We start from the raw sequence: 21,947 nt of genomic DNA, 5'->3' as shown, positions 1-21,947 counted from the left end.
ATATTTTCAGGTGCATGCATCTTGAGTGACTTTAGATCAGGGCAGCACACTTCTTGTTTGGTATCACAGTATACATTTGCTCTATTGTATGGTTACAGGCCATGTTATTTATGCTGCACACATCAATACATTTTAAATGTGGATACATTACTATGTAATAAGGCTTTGAAGTTTCAGAAGACAAGTTTTGACAATGGCAATATTTGTCCCTGTAGCTTTTCACCAAACCCCCCCCAAAACATCCCCAACAGCGGACTGTTTCCCTTCATGCAAATATAGGTTGAGTTTGGAATTTAAAGCACGAACTTAACCAGTGCGGGTTTGATGAGGTTGATAATTAGCCCAACTAAAAATACATTTCATTTTACCAAAGAGGATAGCTTTTATTTATTTATTTATTTATATTTATTTATTTATTTATAAGTATATACAAAAACGACATCATAGTACAGAGAAACAACAACAAGGAATGGAAAAACCGGGTTACATAAAGTCATTGAACATGTTCCAAACCTTTTCATATGAAGACAACTTACATTTCAATTTGTAGATCATTTTTTCTGTTCTAGACAGGCTATGCATTTCTTGAACCCATTCCTCAAATGATGGACGGATCCGACCCTTCCATCCTCGAAGGATCAACCTTTTAGCAGCAATGGTTGCTCTGAAAAGCCATTTCTTGAGGGAAGAGCTGACTTCGGCCAGCTCAGAATCTTCCCCTAGGATCATTGTCTTAAAGTCCAGGACACACTCTTCACCCATAATTCTGACACACACATCACAAATGTCTATCCAGAAGGCCCTGACCCTCTCACAGGCCCACAGCATGTGTTCCAATGATCCCACTTCCTGAGCACAACCCCAACAATCCGCATTGTCAGACATGCCCCTTTTATGTAGCGTTTCCGGACACCAATACACACGATTCAGGATCTTAATTTGTCTAGACCTTTCGCCCAGATTTAGCGAACATAATGAGACATTTCCGCATATATTCTGCCAGGTCTCAAGATCAATATCAGACCCGATTCTCTCGCTCCACACTTCCCGTAAATTGTCATCGCTCCGAAAATAGGACACAAAAAGTTTGTACAACCTACTGGCCAAACCACCTCCCTGCCCATTAGAATCCGTCAGAAAAATAGTTATGTCAAAGGAGTCAGACCAGTCCACCTCACCAACAGACCTCTTGAGTCGTCTATAAGCCGAGTCTGACAAATCCTCAAAACTCCATCTCTCTCTCAGTTCAGCAGCAGTCAGCCACCGAACATCATTGCCCAAGTCAGAGACCTTTTTAACATTCATTAGGAACCATTCGGGCCAAAAAATTGTCCTGGAGTTATCTCTAATCTTAGGATTCAGCCAGATAGAGGCATCCTTATACTTAAAAGCGTCCCTACCTAACAATGTCAAGACCTCAATCCAAGAGTTGCGCAAAAAGGACGTGGTTAACAAACTACCACCCGGAATCTTTGTGTTAGTGGTCAACAGTGCCTCCGGGCCCAGTGGCCCATATGCATTCGACTCCGCCACCGCCCAACTGTCCAGTTTACCATCCAAAAACGGAACAAAAGAATGAGCAGAAAATGCTAAATGGTAGGCCTTAAAATTCGGAACTCCTAGACCACCCAAACAAATCGGACGCTGTAGTTTCCATAGACAAAGTCTGGGCGGTTTCTTGTCCCATAAAAATTCTTGAATAAGGCGGTCAAGATCTTTCCAATAACTACACTTTATTCTTAGAGGGAGCATACTAGTTATAAAGTTTATCCTGGGAGCCAAATTCATTTTCAGGGCATTGACTTTACCCCACAGTGAAAGATTAAGTAAAAACCACCTTTCCAAAACCAGTCTGCAATCTCGTACCAGCACACTCATGTTTTCATCAACCATACGGGAAACTGGAACTGTCAACCATACCCCTAAGTAGCGTAAGCGCCCATCACACCAAGTAAACCCCAGCCCCTCGACCAGGGATTTATCACATCTGCTGGACAGAGGCAACACTTCTGACTTCAGGCGGTTAACCTTGTATCCCGAACAATCATGAAAATCTGACAATATCCTCATCAGGCATGGCAGTGACATATCCAAATTCTGCAACACCAATAAGAGGTCATCAGCATAAAGCTTTTAATGAACCAAACATCTGTGTGCATTAGTGTTTGGCAAGTAGTGGGGAACAAAGGAGGAAGCGAAAATCAAACCCGCCCTTCAAGAGCTCAGATCAGATGTTATCACTACAGCCACAAACCAAGAAAATACAATGCATTCCAGTACCATGCCGTTCGATGGTGCCAAAGGCGCCAACAAAGCCAAAACTAAAGACTGCTTGCAAGGGCAAAGCTTTCTACCAAAACCACAGCAAGTGGACAGTTACTAGCAAGTAGAAAACGTTGGCTTAACGTCAGAATTCACGCGTCAATGTTGTAAATGCCCAATTACATGGATAATAAAGAAAAAAAGAATTGCCTTCAATTACGTGGATGATGCTCGTGCTTTTTTACTGCAATACAGTAAAAAAAAATGTGTACTGAAATAATGACCACAGGATCACACACTGCAACTGGTATATTTTTATTAATACTTATGTAAACATTTATGAACCCATGAAATGGAAATCATTTTCAAAAACATGACTGTTTCTGAGACAGCGTAACATCTAAGGAGAATGCACACTCAACATGGTCAGTGTTGGTTATCCACTAACAAAATGCACTAAAGATGGGACATTTGAATTCTTAGCTGGGTATGCTCTTAAACACAACCTCATCACCACTGCTTTTACACATATCTTTAGAGATATCGATTAAAGATACTACCCCCACCCCTTCCCAAACATCCAAGCCCTCACCTGCCTTGGAACCCTGTTCTTTCGTTTTTGGTACCTTGGGAGGACAACGCTATTCACCCCCAGCTCCTTTGCCACGGGCAGTATTGCCACGTTCCACAGGACTTTTCTTGGGGTCACCCAGTGACATGATTCAGAAGGTTCCGCTCAGGTTGCCCTTCAACAGCATCCACTCCAGCGCTATCTTCCCTAAGAGAGCTTCACCTTGTTTTAAAGTCAAGGTGCAAGACCAATTGCGAGTGATGTCAAAGTGCACACTATTCTTTTAAAAGACATAAGGGAGCTTTGTTGTCAGGGTGGTGTAGCCGTTGGTTTGGTGAGTCCCTTTTGCAGCAAACAGCTGCCACCTGAAGGGTAAAATGGAAATCGGACACCGACTGAACTTATGGGCGTTCAGAGCCATTCAGAACTCAGCCCAACATTTATAGAGGAAATTCCTTTATATATCGGAGCAAGGAGGTGCATCTTCTTCACAGTTGTAAGGACGAGACAAATCTGGAAGTGAACAAAAGCATGCTTAGCATTAGAAGGTCATGATCCTCCCAATTTCGCATCCGAAAGGCAAACTTAAGCAGCCACTTGGAGTAGATCGAGACAAATATTAGTTGATGAGTGGAGTAAACCCCAAGTTACTTAAAAATTGTGATCTATTTTTATTACAAAACATTTGATTACCTAAACCCCTTGTATGTTTGGCTACACTACAATGTAACAGCATGACACAAGCAGCACTACTAGTCGACCAAGTGTTTTTATAAGAGCATAAAGTAGTTTTACATTAATGAGCAGTAATTTACTATCATCATTGGACTAAATGTTTACCTCTGGCTCAATCATTGACTTATTAAGCAATTTCACAAGTCAGAATGAATATAGTGACCTTTCTACCCTTCAAGGCATTCTTGGCTGGTCAGTTGAGGAATGTATGCAGCTATCACTTGTCTAGCCTAATCTTCCTATCCTTTCCTGAAAACATTTTGTAACTTATTTTCCAACTCCCACCTTTTTAATTTCTGAACCATGCAAGGGGCTCTGTGACCGAGGGATGTCATTTCACCAAAATGCCAGTGGTAGCGGAAGAGACATGACACGACCCTTGACCTCTGATGACATCACAGGACGGGATGTCATTTGACCGCCCCCGAAGTAACATCACAGGAAGTGATGGAACACGACCTTTCACCCCTTGACAAAACTGGAAGTGGCATCACATAGCATTGTTCCCAAGGACAATACAAAAAATATGGTTACAAGATCACTGCAATGTGATATACATTGCATACAAGAATGGATCACGATGTGTGTCATTAATATCAGTGTATATAGGCCCATATGACCAAATTACTGTGAATGGAAGCAGACGTCCAAGGCCAAATGATGTGTTATTAATTAGCACTTATGACTAAGCGCTTTAGGTTATATAGAACAGAAATACATACAATGTCACCCAACCTGTGTTGGTACTCATTTATCAACCTCAGAAGGATGAAAAGGGCGAGTTGGCCTTGCTGGGATTCGAACCTGCAAATCGCACACACATCACAGCCCACTAAGCTATCAACGGCTATAGTAAAATGAGCAATTACATATCTGAATGTTCTCAAAGGTATAGATAATGAACCAATGATCAGGGTGAGCGCGAACATACTCTGACCCAAAATGTTTAATGAGCTTACCTAATATGGGAACAGTAAACATGAAAATTCAACTTCCATTTCAAATACAATTGTTAAGCAAAGTGCACCACAGGAAGCAATATCAAAACATAGGGTGCATAGACCAGTTTTTATACAATCTGCAAAACATAGTTTATACAAATGCAGGATAATACCGTATGTTTTGATATTGTTTCCTTTGGTGCACTTTGCTTAACTGCATTTGAATGTATTCTACTAGATTTGTAAGTTGAATTTTCAGGTTTACTGTTCACAAATGTTTGGGTCAGAGTATATTCGGGCTTGCCCTGATCATTTGTTCATTCTCTATACCTTTGTCTACCTAGATAGATCAGGGAAATGCCAGGTGCCCTTTAATGTATTACTGAAAGCTCTTAAAGTCAGAAAGCAAATTACACTCTGTAGTGGATACCATTAAACTGGTAACTGAGATTTAGCAGCAGGCCAGTTCATCTGCAGGTCTGGTGCAAAGTTGGCCACATGACAAACTGCATAGATCTACTTTACAGGCTTCCGAGGTTGGCAAAATACATACTATTGGGAGGGTTCATAACAGTTTTAAAGAATTTAGAGTAGCACAGGGAAAGCAGCACACTCACACGGCATCCCGTACTTTGGGCACTCGTTACCTCATACATGCAAACAAACATCCTGAACAGCATACCATGGAGATAGGAAAGATAAACACATACTACCAAAGCATTGATTGTGGCACACTAAAATCAAGGGCCCCTTTATGTGCTATGGTCAAACATTTCTACATTGTACACAAACATTTAGGCACAAGGATTTTGTCAAGCGACCTAGGATACCGATATGGAATGTCTTGTGATGATCGTAACAGAGACAACGGCAGAGAAAAACATGCTAAAATTGCAACTTGCGAAAAGCAAAATACATAGTCATGCTTTTTAGAGGTTTTTGTCTGCATTGTGAATTTGAGGTGTTTAAAAACAGACTAAATCAGTGACTCAGCTACCTGAAGCGTGCCTGAAATAAACCTTTAATGAGTCTAGCAATTATTGTATAGAATTCCAGAAAGACAAATTGTTTGTTATTCCTATTCTTTCCTATATGAGGTCACTGCTCAGAGTTACCGTTGGGGAACCCCCTGTTTTTTTTTTTGTTTTTTTTTTAAAAAAGCGGCCCGAACAAGAAAGCCAGTCATTCCATAAACAAAGAGCCAGCCCAGGAGCGTCAATAAATACCTTTTTTTTTTTTAAAAAAACCCAGGGGTAGCAACGGAGTCCTCAAGGATCGCAGTTGCGACCCCTGGCGGCCCCCAAATGACATCCCTGCTGTGACCCTCTGGGTAGGGCCAGTGCCAATTCAAATAAAGGGTTAGCAAGCAGCAAGATGAAACCACCCGGGAACTGGTCACCATGGACCACTAGAAATGTAAACCTGCTTTCACCATATTTAAAAAAAGGTCCTGGAATTCTTTAAATGGCCCTGATCTCTCATTTCGTGAAAATAAGTAAGTAACCCGCAAAACTTTTCAATGTGGTCTCCAGATTTCAGGAACACTGGCTATGCAGGCCATTAATCCTCCTTCATATGCTGCTTTTTTAGATTTCATGCCGCTTTCGACTGTGCTGATATACAACAGTTCTGGATAAACTTAGTAAATAGCATATTGACCCTATGTTAGAACTAATTATATTATTTCATTCGGATACAAATGATAGAGTGGACAGTCGGGGTGTCTGCACCAAAACTAGATCTACAAACCGGGGCCTTAAACAGGGTTGTGTGTTGACAACCGTGCTGTTCATTCTTTTTAGACCGGACCTGGGTGAAGCTCTGGGAAGTGCACATCATTTCCCAACCAAATTGACAAATCGGTTATGTGGGCAATGTAGATATTGATTTTCTGAATCATACAACTGTGAGGCTTCAAAGAAGTATAGATGTGATCAATAAATTTAAACCCGGGTTAACGCAAAGATAACTTGTTTTACATCCAAGAAGAGGCACTTTGTGCTGTACCAAAGTGAGCAGATACCTTCTGTTATATGTTTGAACTAGATGCACATATTGCACTGACAAAATTAAATAAATTACAAGGGCCAAGGCAATCAGAATGATTGAGTGGGCTTCAATGTTTATCAGCAATACAGATCGATTCTCCTAAAAACCTCGGATTAAGATTTACAGACAGAAGATAATCCTGGAAGTTCATTACAGACTACATACTCTTGACATCCTTGATGGATGGTGGTCCTGTTTGGAGGGGAAAATATGGAGACAGTCCTTGAACCGGTCTAAAATTACTGCGTTGGATTAGCAGGTCTTAAGTTAGGACTGACTAAACTCGCTGCTTTGGCCAAGAGGTTTCATTTTTGTACAAATTTAAACATTGTTAGTGGCTGGTCTCTTTTAATGACTTGTAACAAGTATTTATTTGAGAAGACAATTTGGAGTTAAAGTCCTTTGCTTGAATAAATAACTTTGTAACTCATACTGGTGCCAAGACTGACTGGTCGCAACTGAATTCTATAATTATGGGAAAGAGAAAAAAAGGCGGGCCCAATTGGGAGATGCACACAGCTAATAACTTCTTAAGATTCTTGCAATACATTCTCACCTACATACTCAAAGAGGCAATCTTATTTATGGACTTACCCGGATCCCAAATTAATAAGACTCAGCTTTTTAGGAGTCATTTACTTACATTATGAGCGATTGGCTCTAGGTGTGGTATTCCTCAAAATAAAAGAATGCAGGCTATGTAAACAAGGACATTTTGGAGATTCAAATCACATGTCTTGAATGCGGGAAACGTAGCAAAATGAGTTGTGCTTGCTTTCGACAATTTGCTTATTATACAGTGAAGTCAGATTCTACGCTTAACATATTGCGTGTTCAAGTGATAAGTTGATAAGCTCTACAATACCAGAAAGGTGGGCACCGCTGTTGGGGAAAAAATGTTATGTATTTTCAACAAATAATTTGAATTGAATGTACCAATTCGAGTTTGCTCAATTTTAAAGATTTCTTTTAGCATGTAATAGGATTTATTTATATGCATTAGGATGACCCTATTCATTATGTTAACCATGCGATTGTGAGTTAAGATTTTATCTGTAATGGCTTCAGAGGTTTAATTAAGCCATGAAATGCATACAAAAAACCAAAACAAAATCAAAACAAAACAAAAAGCATAGCAGCATATCCACCCTAATACGTTTGCTCTGTCCAGAGTGTGTTACCTGTGCAGTGGGGATATTCTGTGGCCTGTAACCCATGCTGACAGTCCTGAGAGCAGTCTTTTCTTGAGCTCTTTCAGAGGAGGAGTAGCTACAACCTTAAACACTACAATGCAGAGTGTCACAGAGCGTCCAGAGTTGCAGCCTGTGTTTCCTGGGGCATACGGGCGATCTAACAAAAGCCTCACTTCCTCTGAAACTTACACTCCACTTGCACATACTTGGCCCACACCAGAAACCAAACTCGTTTACTGTTCCTGGCGGAATCCTTTGTGTCAGAAAAACCAGAAGGTACATGCCCACCTGTTTGTCAGCAACAGAATCTTTTAGTTGAGCTATTTCAAAACACTGCCATATCAACCCCTGTTCCCTGCTGTGTAGGGAGGGCAGGGCAGAATTTACAAGGACTTGACCGGTTATTTAGAGGGCGAGAAGGGGTCTCCCTTACTGAGCCAATCATAGACTCAACCAAAAAGGAATCATCATAATAGTATCCTGGAACTCGAAAGGATTCAAACACCTTTTCAATAATTCAGCCTGCGACTGGGAAAGAGCAGACATTATTTGCCTACAAGAGACGTGGCTCATGGAAATACCATTGATAGACTGGCTCTCTGTTTCCTCAACCCAGCGAGAAAAGGAATAAAAGGCTGACCGAAATCCGGCCTATTAACCATCATAAGTAACAACCTTGACTGGAAGGTAGTAGGAATCATGGACCCCAGTTCATACCATCCGAGATATGCTGATAGCATTGGGAAAGGGCGCCCCCTGACCACTGCAAATGGCTACTACTAATAAACATCTATCGGAACACGGCAGACATAGAAAGCTCCAAGATGGTCGGTCGAACAGACAGACCTGATAGACTGGGCAAAAATGTCCAATAACCTGAAGATCAAAATTTGTGGAGACCGGAACATCAACTGTCTTAAATTTGTGACCAACGACTCAAATTACCAGCAACAAATCGCATATAACAAAAATGGACAGAACAATTATTTGGATGCAGGCAGTGGAAGATCGGGACCTATATATGTTGAATGCGAACACACAGGGAGACATACCCGGTGGTGCAACATGGCGACGCTGAAACCCAATCAGCCACCCTAGACGATGGTTTCGTCTCAAGGAACATCCTAGATGAAATTGCCTCATTCAGAGTAGTAAATACCGAAAGAAGTGACCACAACATCGCAGAAATAAATTGGAATCAAACTATACAAATAAAGTCTGGAATGAATCTTGGAAGGATAGAAGTAGAACCTGGAAGAAACAGACTGTGGATTAGATGAAATAACGTCATGACACCAAGCAACAACCTAACAAACCTCATTAAATCTGACACAAGAGGGGTAGACTAGTCCCCGCTCTTCAGCAGTTACATGGAAAAGACAGACAGCAGAAAAAAAAATGCAGTTTACTCGAATGCATAAATACAACATCACAATAGTGGCACAAAAGAAAGATCTCGGGAAAGATCTAAAAGCCATGAGAGATCTGCCAAAAATAACAAACAATCTTTGAGAAAAAGACAAAGATACTGCAACTGGTTGAAAGTCTATAAGCCCCCCCCCCCAATCCAGAATGACAGAATTTATGCTGCAATTATTGCTAGGAAAGAACACAGGAAGATTCTGCAAAATTAGTAACAAATTAGATGACCAGGAGAAAGCACTGCTATGTAACCCTATTACGGAGGACGTCTGGGTCGACCACTACACTCAACTCTTCAGTTCTCCACATACACAAAACACAAGAACCACAGCAAGAAGAGCTATGCCATGGAAGGTTCAAATAGATGGAGACGAATTGCTTTGCCTCATAAAAAATCCAAGCGCCTCACATGCATCTGGTCCTGATGGTCTTTCGAACTCAATACTCAACGCAGACCCAGAACAGTGGGCAGATTTCTTTCTCATCCTATTCAAATATTTTTGAAGGATATCCCCGCAAAGATATTGCCATACAAAAATATCGCCATATTTTTGCAGCGATATTAAGGCTTGGAACCTGCGGGGGGACACCCCCATAATATTTTAAAGGGAGCGGGGGACGCCCCAGCAACCCACGCTCCCAAAACTCAAATATTATCCCCACTAAAAATATCGCCTATGGCCGTTCCCGACGACCATGTATACAGTGATATTTTTCATAGGGATAATATTACATGATACCGGCAATCATCCCTCCCACCTGGATCAATGCAATTCTGGTTCCAATTTTCAAAGGGGATCGATTGGTCCCTACTATCGGCCAATAGCCTTACTCGATGTCTTGGGGAAACTTTTGCAGGGACCTTATTGAAACTACTGAACAACTGGGCATTAAAATCTGGCAACTTCCACAAAAGACAGTCCGGATTCACCAAAGGAGTAGAATGCAACATCAAACTGTTACTAAATTGTTTTAAAAATTAGAGCACTCAAATGAGGAAGGCCAATATATCTAGACTTTATTGACCTAAAACATGCCTTCGATATTGTTGATCGGAACACCTTATGGAACAAATTGAAAGCCTTCAAGTGCCCCAGGAGCTTCTGTCACGGATAATGGCCCTACATACAGACACAATGATTCAAATAAGGATAGATAACATCGGCCACTTGTCTTCAAAGATTGCAAAACACAAGGGGTTGAAGCAGGGATGTTGGCTGGCTCCAGCCCGGTCTTCATATATCGGACTTGAAACATGCTCTAAATACACCATCAATGTGATGACATAGTTCTTTTGGACCAAACACCAGTTGGCCTACAACACAGTTTGGAAACCCTGCAGAGATACACAGATCAAATGAACTTAAATATCAATGTAGAGAAATCTGAAATTGTAGCGCTACAAAACTTTACAGGAAAGAAAAAGTAGCTGTTTCGCTGGTGCCTTCGAAAGGAGCTGATGCGAGTAGTTGGGGGGCGGTGGGATTACCAAATATCTTGGCATGTTTATGAACTCTAACAGAGATGGCAATCGATGGACCACTGAACTACGGAGGAAAACAAATGCCTGAGAGAACAAGCACAAATAATCAACCGGAAGTATGGGAAATGTTCTCTTTTCTTTTTTTACTTCTGTTTATTAGGTTTACAATACATCACTTCCACATAGGCTGAAACAAACAAAGCACTGAATTCAAATGAAAACACGAACAAACCAATTAAACCAAATATTGCAATAAAATCAACTATGTAAAACTCAGCTAAATGAACCTCACCAAATGTCTAACCCTACACACACAAAACACCACGAAGACAAAACACAACATCACAAGAAGGGAAGTAAATGAGGAGAAGAAAAAAAAACAAAAAAAAAAACAGAGGAAATCTTATACCAATCTACACCTGCCACCAAAATGTTCCATGAATGAGCAAATCAATCAGAGAGCATCAAACGAACCCCACAGCAACAAATACTCGTCCTCCTTGCCTCTATTCTTCAACGAAACCTTATCATACCTAGACAACACACTCAGGTCTATCAACCGATCCTCAACGCTTGGTTTCTTCCTATTTTTCCAGATCCTGAGGATTAATCTAATTGCAACCATCACAGCTCTATCAATCCAAAAATTATGTTTCCTAATTTGAGCACCCCTTTCAACATGCGAGAGCAAGATTATATTCGCCGCAGATCTAGGTAAACGTATTCCAAAAATGAAATCAATCCGATCTATCACCTAACACCAAAATGACAGTACTCTAGGGCATTCCCGCAATAGATGTAAAAGAGTACCCCTATTCGTACCACAACTCCAACACAAATCATCCAAACTGAACCGCAACTTAAACATCCTCACAGGTGTCCAATACAACCTACCCACAATTTTCTGCCGAATTAAACGCAAGGTTAAATCTTTCCCTAGATTCACACCCACTCTCAAAATATCTTTCCATTCAACATCAGAAATGACCCTGCTAATATCATTCGACCAAGCAGTCCTCAACCCACCCTATGTCAACAGGTGTTTTGCATTCATGGGCATGAAATTCATGTAAGTTTGTGCACCATACTCTGGACCATCCAATGTCTCTATTACCGGTCATTCCATTTTACAAGCAGAAGGTTATCCCGGTTCTGACTTATTGTGCAGAGACAGACCTTACTATGACTTGGGGAGTTATGGGACCTGCTACAACGTCTCTTCTGGAAAATGATACTGGTCTACCCAACTCGCTACCCATCGCTGCCATAAGATGAGAATTGGGCTTAGTCTCCATGTACAGGAGAGTCCAGTGGAGTTCCCTCAGTCTATATAGAAAAACAATTAAGACAGATAGCCTGGCACAACTTGAGAAATTTAAAGAAAAGCCTGGATTTACCCAGGAAAAGGTAATGAGATGCTGGTCTTCGAACTGCAGTCGAATCTTAAAATAGCATTGACTCTTGTGACAAACAGCTTAAGACCAACCAGGGAAAGGTGAAGCAAAAACCATGTTGCGCAGATTGGAATTGCACGGAAAGATCAATGAGAATGACCAAACTGGGATATTTGGCCAAAAACAACAGCAGATCTCTGAATATAGTGCCCAAATACTTCAAAAAATTCCCAGGTCTGGCTCAGAGAAATGTATTCTTCAGATTCAGGCTGAACATTCTACTCAAAGAAGTTTTTTGTAAGGGGCCAAAAGGGGGCTACGGACTCTTTGCATATTTTGCAAAGACCATACAGAAAGCCTAAAACACCTACTCATGGAATGTGCATCACTTAGAACACTGAGATCAAAACACTTGGGGGAATTAATCATGAACGCCCCCGTTGGTGGATGCAGATGAGTGGTGGGAACGATTCTATTGTGGAAACGATTTTGAATGAATTTTCGCATAATCAAATTTTCTCAAGGACACATTAGCAGTTATGAAAAATAATGGAAAAGGAGGGAATTCTAACCGGTGGGACTGGAGGTCCAAAAAAGGAACTGAACGTAATAGACTAAACAAGATCTAAGTGCCTTCAGCTCGGCAGTACACCTCTTTTAGATCTTGCTGTTTTCATTGCCAGTACCTTGCCCCCCCTCTCATTTCTTTTACTTTTCTAATATCTTCTTTTGTCTTCAGTTGTTTAGGAATTTTAGGTAAAAGTTTGTAAAAAAGAGGTATACAAATTAAAAAAATAAATATATATATATATATATATATATATATATATATATATATATATATATATATATATATACACACACACATATATATACATATACACACACTTTTGATGTAAGTGTAATTTTAATGAGGATGACATCCTTTTTCCATGTCAACAATGATGATGATTACGAGAAGGGCATAACCAAATTCAATGTAATCTTTTTTCCACAGTGGCCTCCAAGTGGAAATGAAAACAGCAGGGCTTTACATGGCGTATACAATGCCAACTAGCGGCATCATGCAGTATTAAAAAAAATCCACCAGGTCATCAGAAATAGAATATTGGGCATACACTGTTGAATCGTGAGCATAGTTGTTGGCTTTGGTGACCTGAAAGGACACTCTAAAGCACTCACAGGGAAGCAGCAAAGTGCTAATAATTGATGTTTGTTTAGTCATGTGTGTATCCACCTGCAACAGATGGTCAGGAGAATTCTACTCAACTGTTCCATTTTTAAAGCGTTCATCCTGCAGTCAGTATTACAATATCATTTGTACTGGTCAGTAGTTTGTTCGTACTCGTGTGCAGAGGCGAATGGTCTGCCCTTTTGGGGTGGAAAAGGCTGGTAGAAAATGGACATTTACCATGTGGTATGACACAAAGTATGGACCCTTTTTGTTGCAATTAGGATCACTGTCCAAGAAGCGAATGCTTCTCCACAACTGTGCTTGGGCAGCCTAGTGTTCCTCCGAGTAAGGAATCTTGCTCATCCACCTTCATGGGGGAAGCAACTAGCTAGTTTTTTGCCATGTGTTTTTTATGCGGTAGAGTCAGGATTGCAGGAAAATGTTTATCCAATAACATTTATAAAAATCGTAGGTATACATGTGCCTTTTTCGCAATGAAAGAAGTCGATTTATGCTGGGAAACAAAGCCCAATCCAGTGCACTGTCAAAAGAGATCAACAACTAATGCATGGATCCACATGGATGTCCGTTCCAACCACCTCAGGCATCTTCAACACTGCTCCATTAACCACAGCGCGAAGACCTTTTCCTGAGAAGATCGGGGTAAAGTGATTCTGCTCTATCCCAGCTAGCAACCCTCCTATCATGGCTGCCTGAAAGAAGGAACTCAGTCTCAACCCAGTACCCTCCCAAAAAACCCTCCCATGACCCTCAGCAGCAACCATGAAAGAGGCCATCAGATTGGCTGCTCAATGTCTGGCATAATCAACCCTCAGTTTACCATCTTCAAGGATGATCTAGGGTGTTCTGGGGAAGAACACATGGAAAAATGCATCATTTGTCTGCCTGGCTCATCCTCCCTTCGCTAGAACCCCAAGGTAGTGCATCCTCCTTTATGAAGTGGCTGAAATACCAGCATCTAGTTGGTCCTGGTCGTTTCCACCCCTAGACTTCACTATGCTGCCTCCCCCACCTCCCCTCCACCCACACCACTCATCTGGCCTTGGTTGTGCTAAAACATTCACCCCCTGAAAGTCCTTCTTCCTCCTAAGCTGGTCTTTGTTGCCCCCTAACCTCACCCATACATACATCCCTTGGCCCCATTATGACAGGTCACTTGCTAACATTGCGAATAAAGTATAACCTAATGTTTATCTAGCTTGTTAGCTAGACTAAGTGTGTGCAACCCTCACATTCAGCCTAGGTCCACATCTTTGTCATTATCAACGCCCCGTGCGGAGGCATTCTTGAAAGGGTATGCATCCAAAGCTTAATCAACAACGAATCTACATAGACTAATTTACCATATAGAATCAGAATTAAGCAGTGCCCACTCACCCACATCAGTTTGAGTCCCGGTTATAACCACCCCTCCACTACCTGGCACACACTGCCCTCTGGCAGGTCCCATTGGTCTACAACTCTCCAGCCCTGAACACTATCTCCACTGGTTGCCACCACCCACTGGCCTTGCATCCCGCAGAAAATCCTGGTTGTCCCCACCCCCTCACTCACTGGCCCAGCATGTTTCTGGTTGCACCCATCCACTTTCTTCCCCACGCTTTCGCTGGCCCTGTTCCTCTCTAATAGCATCCACTCACCACTGCTGCTTAAATAAGACTTGTGTTGTCACAACCCATTCTCGCAACGATTTCCGCCGCTGGTTTCTCCAAATTGTGAAGCACTCAGAAATGGGAATGCAATCTTCATTCTTTGTCTTCAGCAATGTGGTTTTGGTCAGAACATGTATTTTCTGCTTTCTGAATACAAAATGTCGGGAGATGAAGCCCAATACTCCAACGTAAGTCAATGTGAAGTTTGATGCACTGAGGAAACATCAAATGCATCCATTCAAAAGTCTAATAATCACAAAGCATGAAAATTGATGCATTCTAGTAAATTGACTCCCTTACCTAGTACAAACCTAAGGAAGATTGTGAAGTGTTAAACACGTACTGCATGTTGTGAAATAAAGGTTAAAATCCCAGTCCAAAAAAACATCAGAGAGCAAGAAGTTGATTCAATTGAGGGTTGGGAGGAGAGACATCCAACACCCTCACTGAACATAAAGGAGTGGTTGATGCATACTGAAAAGATGAAAACTCGGATAAGTGGACCAAACTATGAGAGGGAGAGAGTAGTTGATGCACGATGTAAGATAAATTGCAACCTCCAGCACAAACTGGACGAAGACGGCTGGAAGAGACTTGAACATTTATTGCATACTGGGTACTCAATTGCCAAGACCAACTCTAACCATTATTGTGAGAGGGGTATGAAGCATGCTGGGGCGCAGTCCAATATCCTAAAGAGGAGACACAAACACCTATGCTGCAAAGTTCAGTCCACTCGCCTATCCCTTGGCCAACAACCATTTGAGAGTGGTTAAATGTATGCTACGAAAAAAATTCCATATCAAAGTAATAATCTTTGGGAGAGCAAATGCGATGGTATTCTATGAAATAAAGGCCACTCAAAGTATATTAAGCATTGGATGAGCAAAGTGTAATGCATGTTGGTAAAATCCAATGAAACTGTAACCATCATTGGGCATGCAAAGGTGATGCATTCTGGGAAACCAAGTCATTCATAACGTAAGTACCAATTCTCTTCCTGGTGAAATATTTCCCTCTTAACATTCTGAAATATTGCACTGCACTGCATGTGTACAGTACTTTGTAGTAGCAGATGTCATTTTGCTTTCAGATCCTCTTCCATAATAGGGAACCTCTGGACTGTACTACTAAGAAATGGCCCATTTAGAAACAGCATAATTAATCCTGGCAAATATTCCATGGTTTTTTTCGCGGGAGACCACAAATGTCAAATAGCATTAAGGAGGGACTGTACCACGAAGAGGGGAAAATAGGTACTTTGCTTGTTTTGTACAGTGTAGATGTGCAGAATAAGAGCGGTATGTTCTAGGCTCTGCAAGCAGGCCACCTCATGAATCTGGAGGGGAGGAGAGGGCGTGCCTCATCAAGGGAAGAGCGCATGCCGCAGTGTGGTGGCAGGGGTCTGCCAGGGAGGGGGACAGTGGGGTCGTGGGGGGGGGGGAAGAGCACGCTTCAGGGAGTGAGAAAGCATGCGTGGGGGAAAAGAGAGGGAGAGTGTAAATGAAAACTGTTATACCATTACTCATCCCTATACCTGTGCAGAAGTGCCTACATGGCCTCAAACAGCTAATGAACCGGCCTTTGAAGCATCTATTGTAAGATTACCTCCCAGGGAGTGTTCCTGCTCCCTGGAGAATGTGTCAAACCTGCTCGGAAGGATCAAAGCTGGTCTTCCTCGGTGGCATCAGGATAGTTGTTGTGGGTACAAGCCAGGTCAAACATCTGGTTACACACCAGGCACGGTCATGAATGAGTCACTGTCCACCAAGCTGACAAAAGGTTATCAGATTCTTGTGGCTATATTATTGTATAATCTCAGTAGCAACCATATAAAAACCAGACATGGCTTATGTTTATTTTTTTAAGAACCGACACCTGATGCACATTATGAGATTATGAACCAGAGCTGAGTCGACTGTGTTCAGGAATGCACATGCGACTTTTGAACCTTCCCTATTGCCCCTGTAGGGGAGATGCTGGGGTTTTTCAGAGCAAAGTACCTAGTTGTTATATGCATTTGGTACCATATTGGCTAAAATACTGTTTTACGTCTAGGAAAGAACCAAAGAAAAATTACAAGTTACTCACCAGAGGGACACTTGTACTCTAAAGCCCATAGGCTCCTTTGCACCACACAAATGGGATGATGTTTTAGGGCAGAGGGCATGAGATTGATGCTCCTGCACAACAAGAATAAAAATGTAGCTCAATAACGACCAGGCTGCAGAACGGCTCTGCAACCAAAACAATCACATGTCATCCAGTTCAAGGTTGTAAGATGTTACAGCGAATGCCTAGTTAGGACATAGTTAATGGAAAGAGCACATCTACCATTAATATTGCCACGTTACATTGCAGCTGTGTCAAGGGATAAGTTGGTATAAAGCTGCGGGTGCTGTCAAAACCTTGATTAACCTGTGTCAGAGCATAGAAGAGTGTGCCATGCCCGAGTCTCTGAAATTAACCCTAGCGCTCCCTTAAGCTCTGGGGTTTTTAATGACTGCAAAACCAGTCCATAAATCAATATTGTTCTACAGTATATGGCGATATTTTGTGACCTAAAATATTCCCGACATCTCTCCATTTTGACTTCTTTCTTCAGAGCTCGATTGTGTGAGCTTTGGTAAATACCCTTCACTAATAGTTTAATGTGCAAAAACCAGCACTTTCTACCACTATTTCATAATAGGAAACAAATGTGCCATGTTTCTTTACATTAAACCAGACATTCACATACCACTTGGGAACAGTGATTTGCTAAAACACCCTACATATCTATATTCGAACATGCCTCCGAAGAAATTCAAATTATGCATGTCGACGGTTTTTCATCTTTCACACGATTTAGCTCAACCAAGGATAACTTCTACGAAATGGAAGACAAGTAGGTTTCACACGCCATTATATTAGACTGCAAGCACACATTTCTTCCAATACCACACGGTGGATCACACGCAAATGCACTTGCCTGTTAAGTACAGATATATTTTTAGACCGCAGTCAAGCCAGCCAACATTCCTAGGTGGCCCACTTGCAAGTCATCCAGTAAAGGAATTCCAATGGCAGGAATCCTTTCTTGACAACTAAAGGAAGGGTACTAAAGAGGGAAACTACAGTGGCTCATCACACATACGATGATCGCAGTGTTGGCCAACCCCAGTTCGGCAGATTAGCCTTGAATACTTTTTAAAACGTCTATTGTTTAAAATGTATTGAACGGCGGCTGCTTTTCAAACATTGTCTCAAAAGGTTTAAATATACAAAAATGGCGTTTAGGAGATTTTCCGAGTTAATACTTGGACATTCATTAATCCACAGTGTAGGTCTTTGCCATATGTAGATTATTGACCATCCAATCCAATAGACGGCTGTAAAATGTTCAACAGCCCTCAACAAAAACGTGACTAGCGTGGTTAGAAAGATACGACTGAAGTGCAACAGTGAGGTTTACAAAAGGCTTTGTTCAGGAAACACAGCAACAATTACAGCAGGGACTCCAACAATTCCATGCACACAGGTGAATTTCAAGACGATTGCAAGCCACATGAGGGAACACTATCCCTACAGGTAGTAGATGAAGGGAGTGAGCATAGACCATAGCAATCCTTCAGCTAGTCGATTTATATTGCATGTAATGTTTTCGTATGGGCTTTCCTGGAGGCAGGATTCAGGAATTGTCAAACAACTTCCTTCCCTGGCTACTGTTGCTAAGTGGGCCACGGAATTGGACCGCAGCTAAGGTAAGAGAGCCATTTTTACAAGGAAGTCAAGCAAAATAGAAAATAAAAACTATGCATGCATGGGTGTTGAATATGTGTTTGTGAGAATGTGAGCATGCATGACAGAGTGAGTGCCTGCACACTTGTTGGTTTCCATGTGGAGATGAACATGTATGCATGGACTGTGTGAGAGGGTGGGAACGTACCCAGTGGAAGTAATTAAGGACCCAAATTGATGAACAGGAGGGGCATAGAGGGAAGTTGAGTAGTGCTGAAAATGTGATTTTGATTCAAATTAGCCTGCATTCTTACAGTGGCAATACTCGATATTTAAGAAAAAACAACTGAAGTGTGCTCCGATAGTGGCACAGTTATCAGGAGGAGTGTATTCTTGCAGTGGGGATACTGGGATACACTGGAACAGTCAGCATGAACACACATTGAAATAGTAGCAAAACAGGCACCATTGTAATTCGCCTATGTCAACGTGTACTTACATTGGCAATTCAGACCTATTGTGGGCACATGCATCTAGAAAATGCATTGGAAAAGGCTGCTGTAGGCTGTTGGTCACCTCCCATCGATTGTACAGTATGTGTTACCGTACAAAACCGATTGTGAATTGCAGCTTTGTAAAATGCAGCACATTTAAAAAATAATCTCAAACCTAATATTTTTGCTAGCCCCCTACCCCAGACCGCCTCTCGCTTGGTTCGTTTGTGCTCCCCAGCTATGCACAGAGCTTATACTGATTAATGGGAGATTTGTATGCCCTACCAGTAAAGAAAGTTTACCAGCAACCTTGAGCAGGAGGGCGGGGGAATAAGTGATATTTTCCCTGGATTGGTCCAAATAAGCAAGGCAGGAGGATTTTAGGCAGTGGTGGTCTTCCACCAGAAAGTATTTTCGATAATGTTGAAATAGTGCATTTCACAGCACAAATTGCAAAATAATTCTTTTTATAAGCCACATAATGTAGACCCTGATCTTTGGAGAAAAAAGGAAATCTTTAAATAGATGGCAGATCACCAAAAATACACAGCAGCATTTAGAAAACACATTTTCATCCTGGCAGTGCCCGAAGAAAATACATTGCCATGCTGCTTGCGCCCAATAATGATTGCAAACCTCGTCTCAACAGTATATTAAGTATTGCCACTAAGAAATAGTTGTACTACGTAGTGCCCAATTTAGCCGCAGACCCATTTCTGCCCAATGCAGCTCCCACTGCACCAGTTCTGCTACATATGAAACTGAATGCCAACGCCATCCCTCATGAGGGACACCATGCAGAGGGTTGCTACCATGTGTATCCGATTGCATTGTGCCAGTTTATCCCGTAGTGGCTCTCACTGCTTCTGAAACGGAACCATTCTTTCCCCTGCAACTTGAACTATTACCCCCTACACACTCGCACACTAATTTTGCTTCCTTGTGTGTGGATGCAGAGTCACCTCTCCTTGCTCTTTCTATAGTTTGCTGTGCACATTAAGAGCAAGGAGCGAAGTGATTGGCCACTGAACTCCCCAAGTTCAGCCTTTGCTTAGCTTACAGAAGACCTTCACAGTTTCACAACAGAAACCCTCATTGCCCGAATATAGATTGCTTCTTCCAAGCGCCACCTTGTGCGTACTTGGACAGATTTCTTAGAGGACATTGTAACGAAACATTGCTGCAGGATCAAGGTGGAATGGTCTGCAGAGGGCTCAGTGTCACTGACACGTAAGGTTCAGCATAAGTCATGGCAGCCCCTGCACAATGGGAGGGCATTACCTAGTTGTCCATTATAGACCGGTATCCTCCACCAGCATTGTAAATTGAGAGCTGCAAATGTAACACATTAAGATATGTCACAGGAAACAATTTCAAACACAATTTGTAGCTTTGTGGGCCCTAGAGCTGCACCACTCACCCTCTCTTGCTTCACTCTTTTATGGTCCCTCCCTAACATGGGCATCCGTAACATAACCCTACATTAATTCTACTGATCGGTAACCCTTACTGTCTAATAGCTTGCTGTGGCTACCAACTGTCACGCAAGTGCAGGCTATCTAAACTCCCTCATGGACTTTCTATCTTTCCCTACTCTAGCCAAAGGTTAGTGTTCTAAAGGGGGTTTTGGGAATATGCCTTACACTTGCTCTTTTGGAATAGAGCTATTTAAATCATGCACATGTACACCTCGCCATCTCTGCTCTCACTTCCAAGCCCTCCTCTTAATTATCCCTGCCAATCCACCACCCCTCTGATTTGTCCCTCCTCCTAGTTATTGCCTCTACCCTTTATGGTTGGAGGAGGAGAGTTGACAACTGTGCCCCCTCCTCCCTCAGGTCCTAATCCTTCACCCATCCCCTACATACCCTATCTATGTCTACCTATAACCTACCATATCCAAATAACCTATATTAATTTTCTTCATAGTCACGCTCTTTTACTGCAGTAGCCCTGCTCTCTCAAAACCAATACCTTTTTTTCAGCACACGACAATTCCATAATACACCACAGCTTGCTTCATCCTGCTGATCTGTTGGTCCTCCACTAACCTCACACCCAGTTTCCTGTTTAAATTCCCCTCCCTTGCCCAGGCAGCTTTCCCATGTAAATATGGCACAAACCTTTCCAACTGGGATGTGTTTGTACATCCATAAGTTATGAAAAAGAGGCTAAGGCCCACCCGCTTTCTCTGTGCATCACGGCTGTCAGGAAAAACTGGCCATGCAACAATACCAGTGTTCCAATCCAGGAGCCAGAGCCCCTCACTGTGACGGTAAACAGAAAATGGTAAAGGACAGGAGGCGTAGTTTGTTCCAGGTCCCCTTGACCTCGTGGCCCAGAGACTCTGACTCAATGTCGGACTCCTCTGTCACCCGACTTCAGCCTCAGTGCCGAGTTCCAAGCAACTGGTGCCGCTCTCTTGTTGGTGTGGCAAATAGAGCTCCCCAGCATAAGTGGACTGGGCTGGGGAGGGTCAATATTTTTTTTTTTAAAGCATCTGTTTGTACCAGCAGAGTAACTGCTAAAATAGAAGGAGAAACGGAGGCAAGAGAAACAGCAGATCTTGGGACGGGGGTTGGGGGTGTGGCTCGAGCTACCCTCCCTCCCCCAGGCAAAAAACCACCAAGTCGGCTGCATATGGGTGAGGGCAGCAAGGATGGAGCATTCCCCTTAGTTTAAAACTAAATGCAATATAGTTGCATCTACAGATTAATAGATGTACATATTTTGAGAACATGTTCATATTTCATACTACTGGGATGTGTAACATGTCTATCTACAGATGCAGGATTAATGCAGAACTTCAAACGTCTATCTCAATAATGGGGTAGGT

At 42.1% G+C, this 21,947-nt stretch overlaps 1 protein-coding gene across 3 annotated transcripts in view; it reads right to left on the bottom strand.

Annotated features, from left to right (window-relative positions):
- Positions 1-21,947, bottom strand: part of TBL1X (transducin beta like 1 X-linked) — a 943,441-nt gene that overhangs the window by 722,675 nt on the left and 198,819 nt on the right. The gene's annotated exons all lie outside the window — the stretch shown is intronic.

The sequence above is a fragment of the Ambystoma mexicanum genome, chromosome 7q, assembly GCF_040938575.1.
Source record: "Ambystoma mexicanum isolate Mex_15411 chromosome 7q, UKY_AmexF1_1, whole genome shotgun sequence".
Lineage (NCBI taxonomy): Eukaryota > Metazoa > Chordata > Amphibia > Caudata > Ambystomatidae > Ambystoma > Ambystoma mexicanum.
This window is presented reverse-complemented; position numbering and strand designations above follow the sequence as displayed.